Below are 12,030 nucleotides of genomic sequence, written 5' to 3' on the forward strand. Positions count from 1 at the left end.
CTTGGGCCTCTCCGGGGAGCCTCCTCTCTGGTCAGCTTGGACTCTACTGGGCTGCTGGATCTCGGGATGGTACCGTAGGGTGTGTGATCTCTTTTGAGCTTCCACTTCCCATGTAGAACTTCTCTCTGTTCCGTGCGCTCTGGCCCTGGGTGCTGGATTACACAGTGGCGGCCCCACAGGCTATGTGTTTTCTGCCGAGTCTCCGCCTCCCTATCTGGACGTTTCCCCGCTCTGTGCGCACTAGGTGGGGCTGTTGGACCTTGCAGAGGCGGCCCGGCCCGCAGGGTGTGTGTTTTCTGCCGAGTCTTCACCTCCTTAGGCGGACGCCTCCCCACTCTGTGTACTCAGTACTGGGCTCGGGCGTGTCTTCTGCAACCCTCATCTATCAGCCGGGACTTCGAGCCCCTGCTCGGCACCACCCCGCCCAGGAAGACTTTCAGGTTTCTACTAGGCGCAGACTGCCGGTTGCTCTGGGTGCCTTTGTAGCACTGAATAGGGCTTTCTCTGGACTTCTCACCTTCCTCCTGGTATTCAGTTATTTGTGTAGTTGCCTTGTCTCCCACACCAGGGCGTGAGCTCCTCGGGGGAGGAGCCCACAGCACACAGTTCCTCTTTGAATCCCCCCAGCGCGGACCGACTCCGGCGCCCGCTCGCAGTCAGCTCTCCGGCAGGTTCAAGCGAGCTCGGGAGCGCTCTGTCCATGCCTCTCCCAACCAGAAATCGGTTAGGGGTTCTTCCGAACTTATGGCCACAGAGATGGTATCTGCCTCCCGGAAACAGGAAGTTTACTTGAGGCCGGAGCCCAGGGTGCGGTGGAGTGACAATCGGGCCGGCCTCCTTTTCCCTGCCCTCCCAACGCTGGCCGGGGGCTCCCCACGCCACCAGCCCCGCCAGAGATCCACGGGGGGAGTGGGATGGGAGGCTGGTCCGCAGGCCCCGGAATGCCCCGCGCCGAGGCAAGCAAGTGGCAAGGCTCAGTGAGGAGCCACACCGAGCGAGGAGGACAGGCCTGGCCAAGCCGGCTGGCTCCGCCCCCACCCGAGAAAATGGAGGCAGCCCTGGTGCCGGTGACTGGCCTGGTGTGGCCGGCGGAAGCTGGGTGAGCGTCTGCCCCGCAAACAGGGCTGGGCTGGGGGTCACTCACAGAGCTGGGCTGGCCGGGTGGCTTCCTCTCCATTTCCGCGTCGTCGCTGTCGCCTCCGGCTGCTCACTCGGTCCCGCGGCGCCGCTCGGGCACTCTCAGGAATCTTCTTTTGTGTCGGCCCTAAACCTCAAATCTGTAGTTGCTTTTTTATTGTTGTAGATTAGTTGATCAACGACTTATTCATTTTTTGTTGCTCTTGGAAATGCAAATAGCACTCTAGCAGCACAGCGCATACTTCTCAGGCTCGCGCTGTCTTCTGGCACCCCCACTCCAGACCCGTCGCCATCTTGGGCCTCTTATTTACCTTTCTAAGTTACTCAATGTCTTGTTGATAGTTTTGGAGGCTAGGAAATCCAAAGTTCAGGCAACACTTCTGATGAGGGTCTCTATAGCAATGCATGGGTCTCACATGGCAGAATATGGCAGAGCACAGAGAGAAGACTAACCTCTCATGTTCTCTTATTTTAATGCTGGGAATTGAATTTCAATATGAGTTTTAGAGGGGAGATACTCAAACCACAGCAGGTTGTGCAAAGCAGGTTGCTTTCAAGATTTTTACTTTGTCTTTAATTTTCAATAATTTGTGGTGAGCCTGGGTGTGTCTTTCTTTGTGTTTATTCTCTTTGGGTTTTGCTGATTTTCTTGAATCTGTATCTGTCTTTTTGCCAAACTTAGGATATTTCAGCTATTATTTCTTCAAATATGTTTTCTGCCCAACACTTTTTTTTTCTCTTCTTCAGGGACTTTGATGACATGAATATTAGAACTTTTGATATTTCTCCACCTGTCCCTGAAGCTCTGTTCATTTTTTTTATTTAAATCTTTTTTTTTTTGCTCTGTTTTTCTGATAGGATAATTTCTATTAATTGGTCTTGAAGTTCATTGATTTTTTTTTTTTTATTTACCCTCTGTCATCTTCATTCTGCTATTGACCCTATCCAGCGAATTTTTTATTTCTGTTATTGTATTTTTTAGTTTTAAAATTTCCTTTTTGTTCTTTTTGAAGCTTTCTAGTTTTCCATGTATTTCAAAGTGTTTTCCTCTTACTTTTGGGATTATAATATCTTCTTTTTTCCAACATCTGTGTCATCCTAGGGTTGCCATCTTTGTCTTTTTTCTTAGGAGATTTGAGATTTTCCTTGTTCCTTATGTCAATAAATTTTGGATTTTATTCTGGAATTTTGTATGTTATGTTATACTGCCCCAGGTCTAGTTTAAATTCTGTGGAGAATGTTAATTTTCATGGTTGGTAGTGGTGTTGATCTTATTGTAGCGGGCAGTCAACCTTGTTAGGTTCAGTTTGCAAATTCCTACCCACTTTCTGCTGTGTAAGGTCAAATCTACACATATATTTCATGGATGAGCCCAGGAGTTTGTATATAGCTTTATGGAATTGTTTTCTTGAGCTCCCTCTTCTTTGTGATCTCCACAGCACTTTCTGGCCTTCAGGGGCTCCCCTTCCTGGTCCACTGGCTAGAAAGCCAGGGCTTTAGTATACCTGCTCTGCCATGTATATGCCATGATGGAGTCTGCCTCCGAGGCTAAGCAGCAAGAGGATAGAGTAAAAAGAGAAATGGATTCTACCTGTGCTCTTGGGACCACAGTTCCTTTAGTCAGAGAGGAGTTCCCCTCCTTCGAGTTTTATGTGCTTGCCTGGTCACCACTGCCTCACTGCCTCTGTGGGATTGCTTAGGACCTGGGAGAAAAAAAACCAAGAACCCCAGGTCATTCATTCTGATATGTAGGGGCCCCCTTTCCTGCTTCCTAGACTAGAAATAGAGGGCTTCTCTTAGTGCTCTTTCTTTCTATCATGGGTTTGCAATTCTAGGTCAGATGGCTTTTGATTACAGGCCAGGAGATATGGAAGAAAAAATGAAATGAGAAACTCATTACCAGTTTGGTGGTTCTTTGAGTTATGGCTTCCTTCCCAATCTGCCTGTTGCCATTTATGTTTCGGTCCTTAGACTGCTGTTTCATGTTTTTTGTCCAGGGTTTTTTAGTTGTATTCAGTGAGAAAGATGGGGTGAAGTATACTTACTCCATCTTGGTTGGAGCTACAACTCCTTTAAAATTTTTAAAGATGTTAACTGGTAAAGATTAGCCAATCCTTTTTTATTGTCTTTATAAATAAATTCACATTTTCCTAAAGCATTAACTTTTTAAAATATGAAATATGGTACCCAGTTTGGAAGTATAGATATGAAATTCTCGTTGACAACTTTGTTTTTCTAACAGGCAGGCTCACTGTTCTCTAGTTAAATGTTAGTTCTCTGGGGTTGTTAATCATTGGTTGGTTAAACTAAGATCTCCCACTGCAGGAGTGACGTAAGAGTCTTATTTTTCCCTCCTTTGGTGCCTCAAGAACTTGCCTTTTCCTTGCTTTTCATTCATATGCTTGTATCAAGAAATGGGGTTTTGGAGCCCAAAGGACTAAGTTTTAGATTTTTATTGCAAACTGATTTAAGCCAGTTTAGTCAAGAATGGCCATTGGGTTCTTTTTAATAGATATAGGGAAGTTACCAGTAAGGTAGATGACGGCTGTAGATTGCCTCTGTTACAACTTTGCTGCCAGGGTAGAGTGAGAGCAAGTCACATTTTGCCATACATGGATATTAATGAGCAAGAATACATATAAGTCAGACAACCAGTTAATTTAAGTTAAATGAAGCCTTAGTTCTGTCCTTTTCAATGCTCCAGCCACTCCTTATGTGAAAGATTCCTGCCTCTTGAAAATTGTAATGTGAATCTTTCAGTATAGGTCTTGTAGAATCCTCCAAAATCGGTGGCTAGACCCAGGACCTTTTTGGTGTACTCAGCCTCAGGCTGTACTCCCGAGGATGACTCTGTAAGATTCATATGTCCCTGTTAATGCAAGGGTGTGCAATAACTCCAAATATTTTTGTTCAGTCCATATGTCCTGTACATCACTAATTTACCAATAAAAAAACATTTCTATCATTCATATTGTTAATTATAAGACCTCTGGTTGATGAGGGCTAAACATAGCAAAAGCCCTTTTAGTAGCCACCTCTGAATTATGGCATTTGATTATCACCTGGGAGAGTGTTTCTTTCTGCTTAAGGCATAGATTTAAAACTGATATCACTCCTTCATATCAGAATGTCTATGCTAGGTTTTTTTGTTTTTTTTGTTTTTTTTTAAAGATGACCGGTAAGGGGATCTCAGCCCTTGGCTTGGTGTTGTCAGCACCACGCTCAGCCAGTGAGCTAACTGGCCATCCCTATATAGGATCCGAACCCATGGCCTTGGTGTTATCAGCACCGCACTGTCCTGAGTGAGCCACGGACCAACCCTATATGCTAGGTATTTTTAAATAAATTCTAAGTTATCATAATATACCACATTATAGGAAGAGGCTTGGTATAGAATCAGGCCTCACTTGTTTGTGCAAGTGTACATATATAGTTAACTGACTCAAGTTAGTCACTTGAGTCTTGCCCTCTCTAGTGTGATTTCTTTCTGCATATCTGAAGATGTCTTTTTAGTTCCAATCTACTTTTATTTCCAGTAAGATAAGTGGTTGCTAAACACCTGACCTTCTGTGTAAGTACTATGTTCTACCAAGAATTCAAGCTGAACTGTATACACTCTGAAAAGCTTTAAGACTCTTCAGCACCAAGGTCATGGTTCCAGATCCCCTTACTGGCCAGCCTCAAAAACAAAGAAAAGACTCTTTTGAACCAAAGCCTAACCTTGGTGTGCAAATCTTGTAAGGAACTGTACCGGACAGTTCACAATACCAATGTCAGAATTCCCTTTGCAACAACCCTGACAGATGGACACCAACAGATGTAGAAAAATAATAGAAAAACACAGGGATTCAAATAGGGATAGAAACTATGTATATACACTTGCACAACAAGTGAGGCCTGATTCTTAATTAGGCTGTGTTTATTATTAAATGTAAATTAAGCTTTATATAATCACTTTTAGTAGCTGTATAGTTTACCATTATATAAAGGTGCCTTTATTAGCATATATGATAGAGTTGGTTGCTAACATAAAGTGACTTAAACAAGATAAAAGTTTTACTTTTCTCTCACACGGCTTGGAGATTCTCACTCAGAGAATCAGCTGATCAGGCCTGTTGATGTCAGGGACCTGGGCTCTTTTTGTCTTGTTTTTCTGTCAAACTTGTTTTGTTTTGTTGGCAGCTGGCTGGTAAGGGGATCCGAACCCTTGACCTTGGTATTATCAGTACTACATTTTAACCAAGTCAGCTAACTGGCCAACCTTGACATGGGGTGGATATGTGAAGCTCTTAACAAAAGAATTCAAGCTGGATAAATATAGAAGAAGTGATGGAATCAGAAGAATCATCATTTTATAATCCCCAGTGTAATAATTGGTTCAGAAAAGGATTATCAGTGTTCAAACGGTTGGGTGAAAAGTTGTTGAGGATATGATATGCACATAGTTTCAAAGTATCATCCTATAGATTATTAACTGAAAAAGAGGAAAAGTACCTTTACAACTGAGACCTGGCTAATAGTTTGCCTTACTAGACATATGCTTCCTGATAGGATGCAAAAAAAAGATCGAGGTGGGGACCGTTTCAGATTAAAAGAGACCAAAGCATGAAAACCAGATGAATATCTAATGCTTGATTAGTTTCCTGGATTTAAAAACTAGATGTGTATTTGCCAATTTAAAACAAAACAAAACAACAACAACAACAAAACCCCAAAACTAGAAGGAACTCAAATGCTAATCAATTGTGCATTGAATAAAATTCATTAGAGCCAAGCAATGAAATTCTGTTCAGCTATTAAAAAGAATGAGAAAGAGAAAAAAAAAAATAAAGGGAGGAGGTAGTTAGGTAAATTTGAATATTGGGGATGGCCAGTGTGTTAGAGCATGGTTCTGATAACATCAGTTCAGTGTGTTAGAGCATGGTTCTGATAACACCAAGGTCCAGGGTTTGATTCCTGTATGGGCCAGCTGCCACACACACAAAAAAGAATGTGGACTATAATGAGTTTTTTCCCACAGCTGTGAATTCTCCAGCACAAACTGAGTGACCAACAATTCAATTCAAGTCTGACACTATCTACTTAGAGTTAGCATCAGATCCCAGAAATTAAAGAACTCAGTCCCATAAGACTGTTCCCACTTCAGATGCTAGTTTCAAGTCCTGGACCACTCAAACTTCTGACTGACCAGCTGTAAATCGGGGGTTTCCCTAACCCCCTTGGGAGGTTTGATAATTTGCTAGAGCAGCTCACAGAACTCAGGAAGACACTTTACTTACTATTATTGCTTTATTATAGAGGATACAACTCAGGAACAGCCAAATGAAAGAGATGTATAGGGCAAGGCATGGGGGAGGAAATGCAGGAACCTTCCATACCCTCTCTGAGCACATCACCATCCCAGCACTTCAGTGTGTTTATCAACCTAGAAGCTCTCTGAACCCGGTCATTTAGGCAGTTTTATGGAGGTTTCATCATGTGGGTATGATTGAGTAATAGCTGTATCTCCAGCCCCTCCACCCTCCTTGGAGGTTGGGATTGAGGCTGAAAGTTCCAGGCTTCTAATCAAGGCTTGGTCTTTTTGGTGACCAGCCCCCATCCTGAAGCTGTCTGGGGCTCTGCTAAGAGTTGCCCCTTTAGAACAAAAGATGCTCCTGTTACCCGTGAAGTTCCAAGGGATTTAGGAACCATGTGTCAGGAATCAGAGAGAAAGACCAAATATTAGAAAGAAAGACACTCATATCATCCCTACAAGTCAGGAAATTATAAGGGTTTTAGGAGCACTGTGACAGGAACCAGGGACAGAGACCAAATATAATACGAGTATTTCTTATTATGCCACAACTGCATTTTAGACAGTATTGTTAATCACTTACGGGTGTGATAATGGTATGGGATAAGTAGGAGAATATCCTTATTCATTAGGAGTACAATGGTCCTCAACTTAAGATGTTTCAACTTGGTATTTTTTGACTCATTATAGTCCACAATGGTGCAAAAGCAATACACATTCTGTAAAAACCATACTTCGAGTACCCATGCAACCATTCTGTTTTCCACTTCCAGTACAGTATTCAATAAATTACATGAGATATTCAACATATTATTAAATAAGCTTTGTGTTAGATGATTTTGTCCAACTATAGGCTAATGTAAGTGTTCTGAGCATGTTTAAATTAGGCTAGGCTAAGCTATGATGTTTGGTAGGTTAGGTGTATTAAATGCATTTTGACTTAGGATATTTCAGCTTACGATGGGTTTATCTGGATGTAGCTCCATCAAAAGTAGAGGAGTATCTGTATTTGCTGAAGTAATTAGGGGTTAAGTGTCATAATGTCTTTAAGTTTCAGTTTGTTAGAAAAAAAATTGTGTGTGTAGAGAGGAAGGGATAAAGTATAAATATTGTAAAATATCTTTGTAGAGTTAAAAATTTCAAAATAAAAAGTTTGGGTGAGGGGAAATTATACTTTCATTCTTTGAGATAACCTTCAGGATTATTTTATTAAGTTCCTTCAGAAATCTCATTAGTATTTTTAGGGTGGTTGCAATTAAATTAATATAGGTTACTCTAGGGAAAATGTGGCACATTTACAATTTTTAGTCTTTCTGTCCAAGAGCAAATTATCTCTACTTTAATTTAGGTTGCCTTTATGCCTCTGTTCTGTGGTTTTTTTGTTTTTTTTTTTAAACCGGTAAGGGGATCTTAACCCTTGACTTGGTGTTGTCAGCACCACGCTCAGCCAGTGAGCGAACCGGCCATCCCTATGTGGGATCCGAACCCGCGGCCTTGGTGTTATCAGCACCGCACTCTACCGAGTGAGCCACGGGCCGGCCCTGTGGTTTTGTTTTATAGGTCCTGTACTCTTATGGTTAAGTAGCTAGAATGTTTTTTGTTGCTGTTGAGAATGTGATTTTTATTATTTTTTATACTAGTTCTTGTTGGTCATAAGGTAAATATCAACAGTTCCAATGTCTTTAATATTTCAATTGGTTCTTTTGGGTTTTCCATTAATGTCTTTTAAATACTGATAATGTCTTTCAAATGGTAAATATGCTGTTTTAGATTTGTATACCTCTCATTGTTTTCTTGTCTACTTACATTGGCTAGAATTTCTAGAACAGCATTAGAAAAGTGTGGCTAACAGGCACTTTTGACTTTTCTTTATTTTAATGGAATAAGTGGTATACGAGTGTTTTCACCACTAACCATAATGCTGGTTGTTGACTTGAAGGGTATCTGAGAATGGATCAATCCATTTATGAGGGCATAGTCCTCACAATCTAATCACCTCTTTAAGACCTCACCTCTCAATTACTGTAATAGGTAATTATTACCATAATTTTTCTCATAACAATATAATGTAGATTAAGTTTCCAATACATGAACCTTTGGGGGACACATTTAACCCATAGCAGTGTATTTACACAAACCTAGGTGATATAGCCTACTACACACTTAGGCTATATGTTATAGTGTATTGTTCCATTGTGAGTAATGCATTGCACTACAGTGTAGCTGTCACTAGGTGATAGGAATTTTTCAGCTGTGTTATAATCTTATGGGACCACCGTCACATATGCAGTCTTTCAATGACCAAAACATTATGCTGTGCATGACCATAGCTTTATTAAGCTATGTCTTGGTGTTGCTCCACTTGTAACATCTTTTCCTGGTATATAGTGAATACTTTCGATCTGTATGTTTAGGTGTTCCATCATTTATGAAAGTATATTTTATAAATCTGTCTTTGAGTAATTTTGTTTCAAGTGTTGTTATCATTCAAATATTTATTGAATACTTACTCTGTGCCAGGTTCCGTACAAGTCAATGGGGATACAGTGGTGAGTAAAATAATCATGATCCCTTTCTCCCTGCCCTCACACACGTCAGTCAGGCCTAGGTTGTATATAAGTGCACTTTGTTCATACCACTGATGGCTCATTACATTGTGTCGCAACTGCGTTTCTGTCATTCCCAGCCAAGATGGGAGCTTCCTGAAACTCAAGCACTGTGTCTTGTATACTTGGACTCCCTGACACATGGGGAGGATCTCAGTAAATAATTGAGTAAATGGCCTGATTTTATTGAAATGCTGCTCCTGTTCCTTAATTTTCTCCAATATTTTGCTCTCTGCCTACCAAGTTTGTCTGTTTCTACCTTTGTTCTTATCCTCATCCCTTGCTTGTCATTGTTCTATGTGCCATTCTTTGCCTTCTGCAGCGTATCAGCTCCTACAATATTTTTTCTATCACTGCTCACTTTTTCTACCACCATATGTTTAATGTCCATAATGTGTCTCCTCTTTTTACCATTGCGTCTTCTATTCCAGTATAACTGTTTCTGAGAACAAGGAACAATATTGGAAGGTGTTTGGTTTTATTCAGTCTGTACTTGCTGGTTTTATTCCTGCCATCTAGTGGCTGAATCAGGATCTACAGCATGACATAGGCGTGTCTTGACTTTTCCTGACTGTAGCCAGTTTGAACTGTGTTGATATTACCTGATTAATCTCAGTATTGTTCCCGTCTTATTTTTAAGGATCCGCATGTTGGTATTTTGGGATTAAGGTTACAAATCAATCCTGCTTTGTGTCGTTTTTGTCCTTAGCCATCTGTTTTTTTACCATGAAAACACCATAATCTTACACTAACCAGTTTCAGATTTTAGTCTTACAGTGTGTATTAATTGGCATAGGTAATTCTGTGGTAAAAATGTTAATATACATAAAATATTATCAGTAACATTAACTGATTATAAGAGATTGCCAAATACCACTAAATTATAAGTAGTGTTTGAGTAACAAATTTTCCTCAGATCTTATTTATTCATTCAGAAGCAGCTATTAGTTTTCAAAGAGGCATCAAAAGGGGTTCTTAACTCATTACAGGAAATGATAAACCTCTGGCATTTACTATTGGGAGATGAGGTTCCTATCCCACTCAATATTCTCATCAGTTTGGGAGCCAGAAAATCTTCTCTTCTGCGGGTTCACTCTCAGTCTTTTCCTTATTGTAACTACAGCTTACTTTTTCTTTTCAATATATTTTATAATCAGTTTATACCTACCATCACTGAAAATAAATGTACTACTGAACCACACTGACTGGTTTTTTTTTAAGACTATATCATCAGAATATTTTCTATTTTGAATTTCAAAAATAAAGTATCATCAAATATTAGTCTATTTTCTATAAAATAATACAATTCAATTAAAAATGTTTGTTGAAAACCTGTTCATCTTGATAATGAGCTTCAGTTCATGTTAGTATTTGCTGATCTGTATCTTAAAGCATTCAGTTTCACTATTTGATTTGATTTGGTGGAAATTAATACTAGTTTATCTCTGTAGGTAGAAATCACAATATTTCTGTGATGAAAAATTTTGACCTTTTTTTGTTTTTAAACCCTTCAAATTGCACATATATGAACATTTTAAATTAAGAAAGCAGTCTCGACCAGTGTCTGAATATCTTTAGTTCAGTCATTGTCATGCCTTGTAAGCATGATTGGGTTAGTCTGTTCTTTCCAGGATTTAAAAAATATTTTTTTTTTCCTGGTTGTGGCAGTGTTTTTAACCTTGCACGGCGGTATTAAGGACAAACATTTTAGTTTTGTTCTATTTTTTCTTTTGCTCTTAACAACATGATGCCATAGCGGAGATGAAACCTCTGCTCTAACCCTTGCCACATGAGATTGAATGGTCAATAGCAATTTTTTTTTCTGCACCAAGTTAGAGGGTGAGATAATAGAGGTGAGTTGTTTTTTTGTTTTTATTAAATTTAATTTTTTTTCCAGACATACACACTATAAGTTTTTTGGTGTTTTTTTTTTTTTTAAATCACTGTAGTTAGATATCCCTCTTTGACTATTAGACCTGGAAATATGATCATATTTAGCAGTTTCAAATGCATTGTACCACTAGAGGATACATAACTTCTAATCATCTGTAAAGGAGAAACTAAAAACATTTGAAACTTTCACTAGCTTTCAATTTGAGGCATTGGGGGTTTTAGGAAAAAACTCCATGTTGAAGTTACCAAGAAAAGCCCTAGCTTTTTATTATTTTGGTTATATCTTTTATCCTGAAAAGCAACCATCTTACAGGGATTCCAAAGGTCTAAGTATGTTCTTGTCTGTAAAGCTAGATAGTTTTGAACTTGATACCCACCCAAGCCACTTCCCAGTGATTTTTGAGGATTGATGAAAATATTTTTATTACACTGGTAAAATGTTTCTATGTAACTACAAAGTGGTATTTAATATTAGTGTTATTATAGGTATTTTTTAAAAATTCTGAAATGACTTTAGATACATTGCTCCCTACTTAAGAGTCTGCTTTTTGCTTTCTTTTCCTCTTTTCTTCATTCCTTAAGGTACCAAGATCAGCTACAAATTTTTGAAATTGCTTTAAAATTGGGCTCCATTAAAGCTATAGGCTAAGAGTGTTGACATAGGAATGTCTTCTCATATGACTTTTTATCCATTGATTATGTCTATAGTTCAATATCTTTGTTTTGTTCTCAAAGAAAATGACTAATATGTCCAGGAATAAATTAAAGTCTTAGTGATACATAAAGTAAATCAAGTCATTTTGTTTCTGTACTTAGTATGACTTACGCTTCATCCACAGTTAATTTTGATATATTTTAAAGTCCCTGTGAACAAATAAAAATGTTCATAAGTGAAAAGATTTTGTAGAATAAGGGGAAAAGGGACTCAGAAGTGTGATTGTAAATCAAAACTTCATTTCTTATTTTGTTAAGACCCATTCAGCAGGTCTGTGAAATCAAACTATTTTTATAATGATGCTGAGATAATATTTGCCTTTTGCACTGTCATTCTCTCATGAGCGTACAGTCAAGTTTTCCAGAGATTACATGATATGTGATGAT

At 39.3% G+C, this 12,030-nt stretch overlaps 1 protein-coding gene across 3 annotated transcripts in view; it reads left to right on the forward strand.

Annotated features, from left to right (window-relative positions):
• Positions 1–12,030, forward strand: part of NKTR (natural killer cell triggering receptor) — a 48,459-nt gene that overhangs the window by 5,214 nt on the left and 31,215 nt on the right. The gene's annotated exons all lie outside the window — the stretch shown is intronic.

This window comes from Galeopterus variegatus, unplaced genomic scaffold, assembly GCF_000696425.1.
Source record: "Galeopterus variegatus unplaced genomic scaffold, G_variegatus-3.0.2 Scaffold536, whole genome shotgun sequence".
In the NCBI taxonomy this organism is placed as follows: Eukaryota; Metazoa; Chordata; class Mammalia; order Dermoptera; family Cynocephalidae; genus Galeopterus; species Galeopterus variegatus.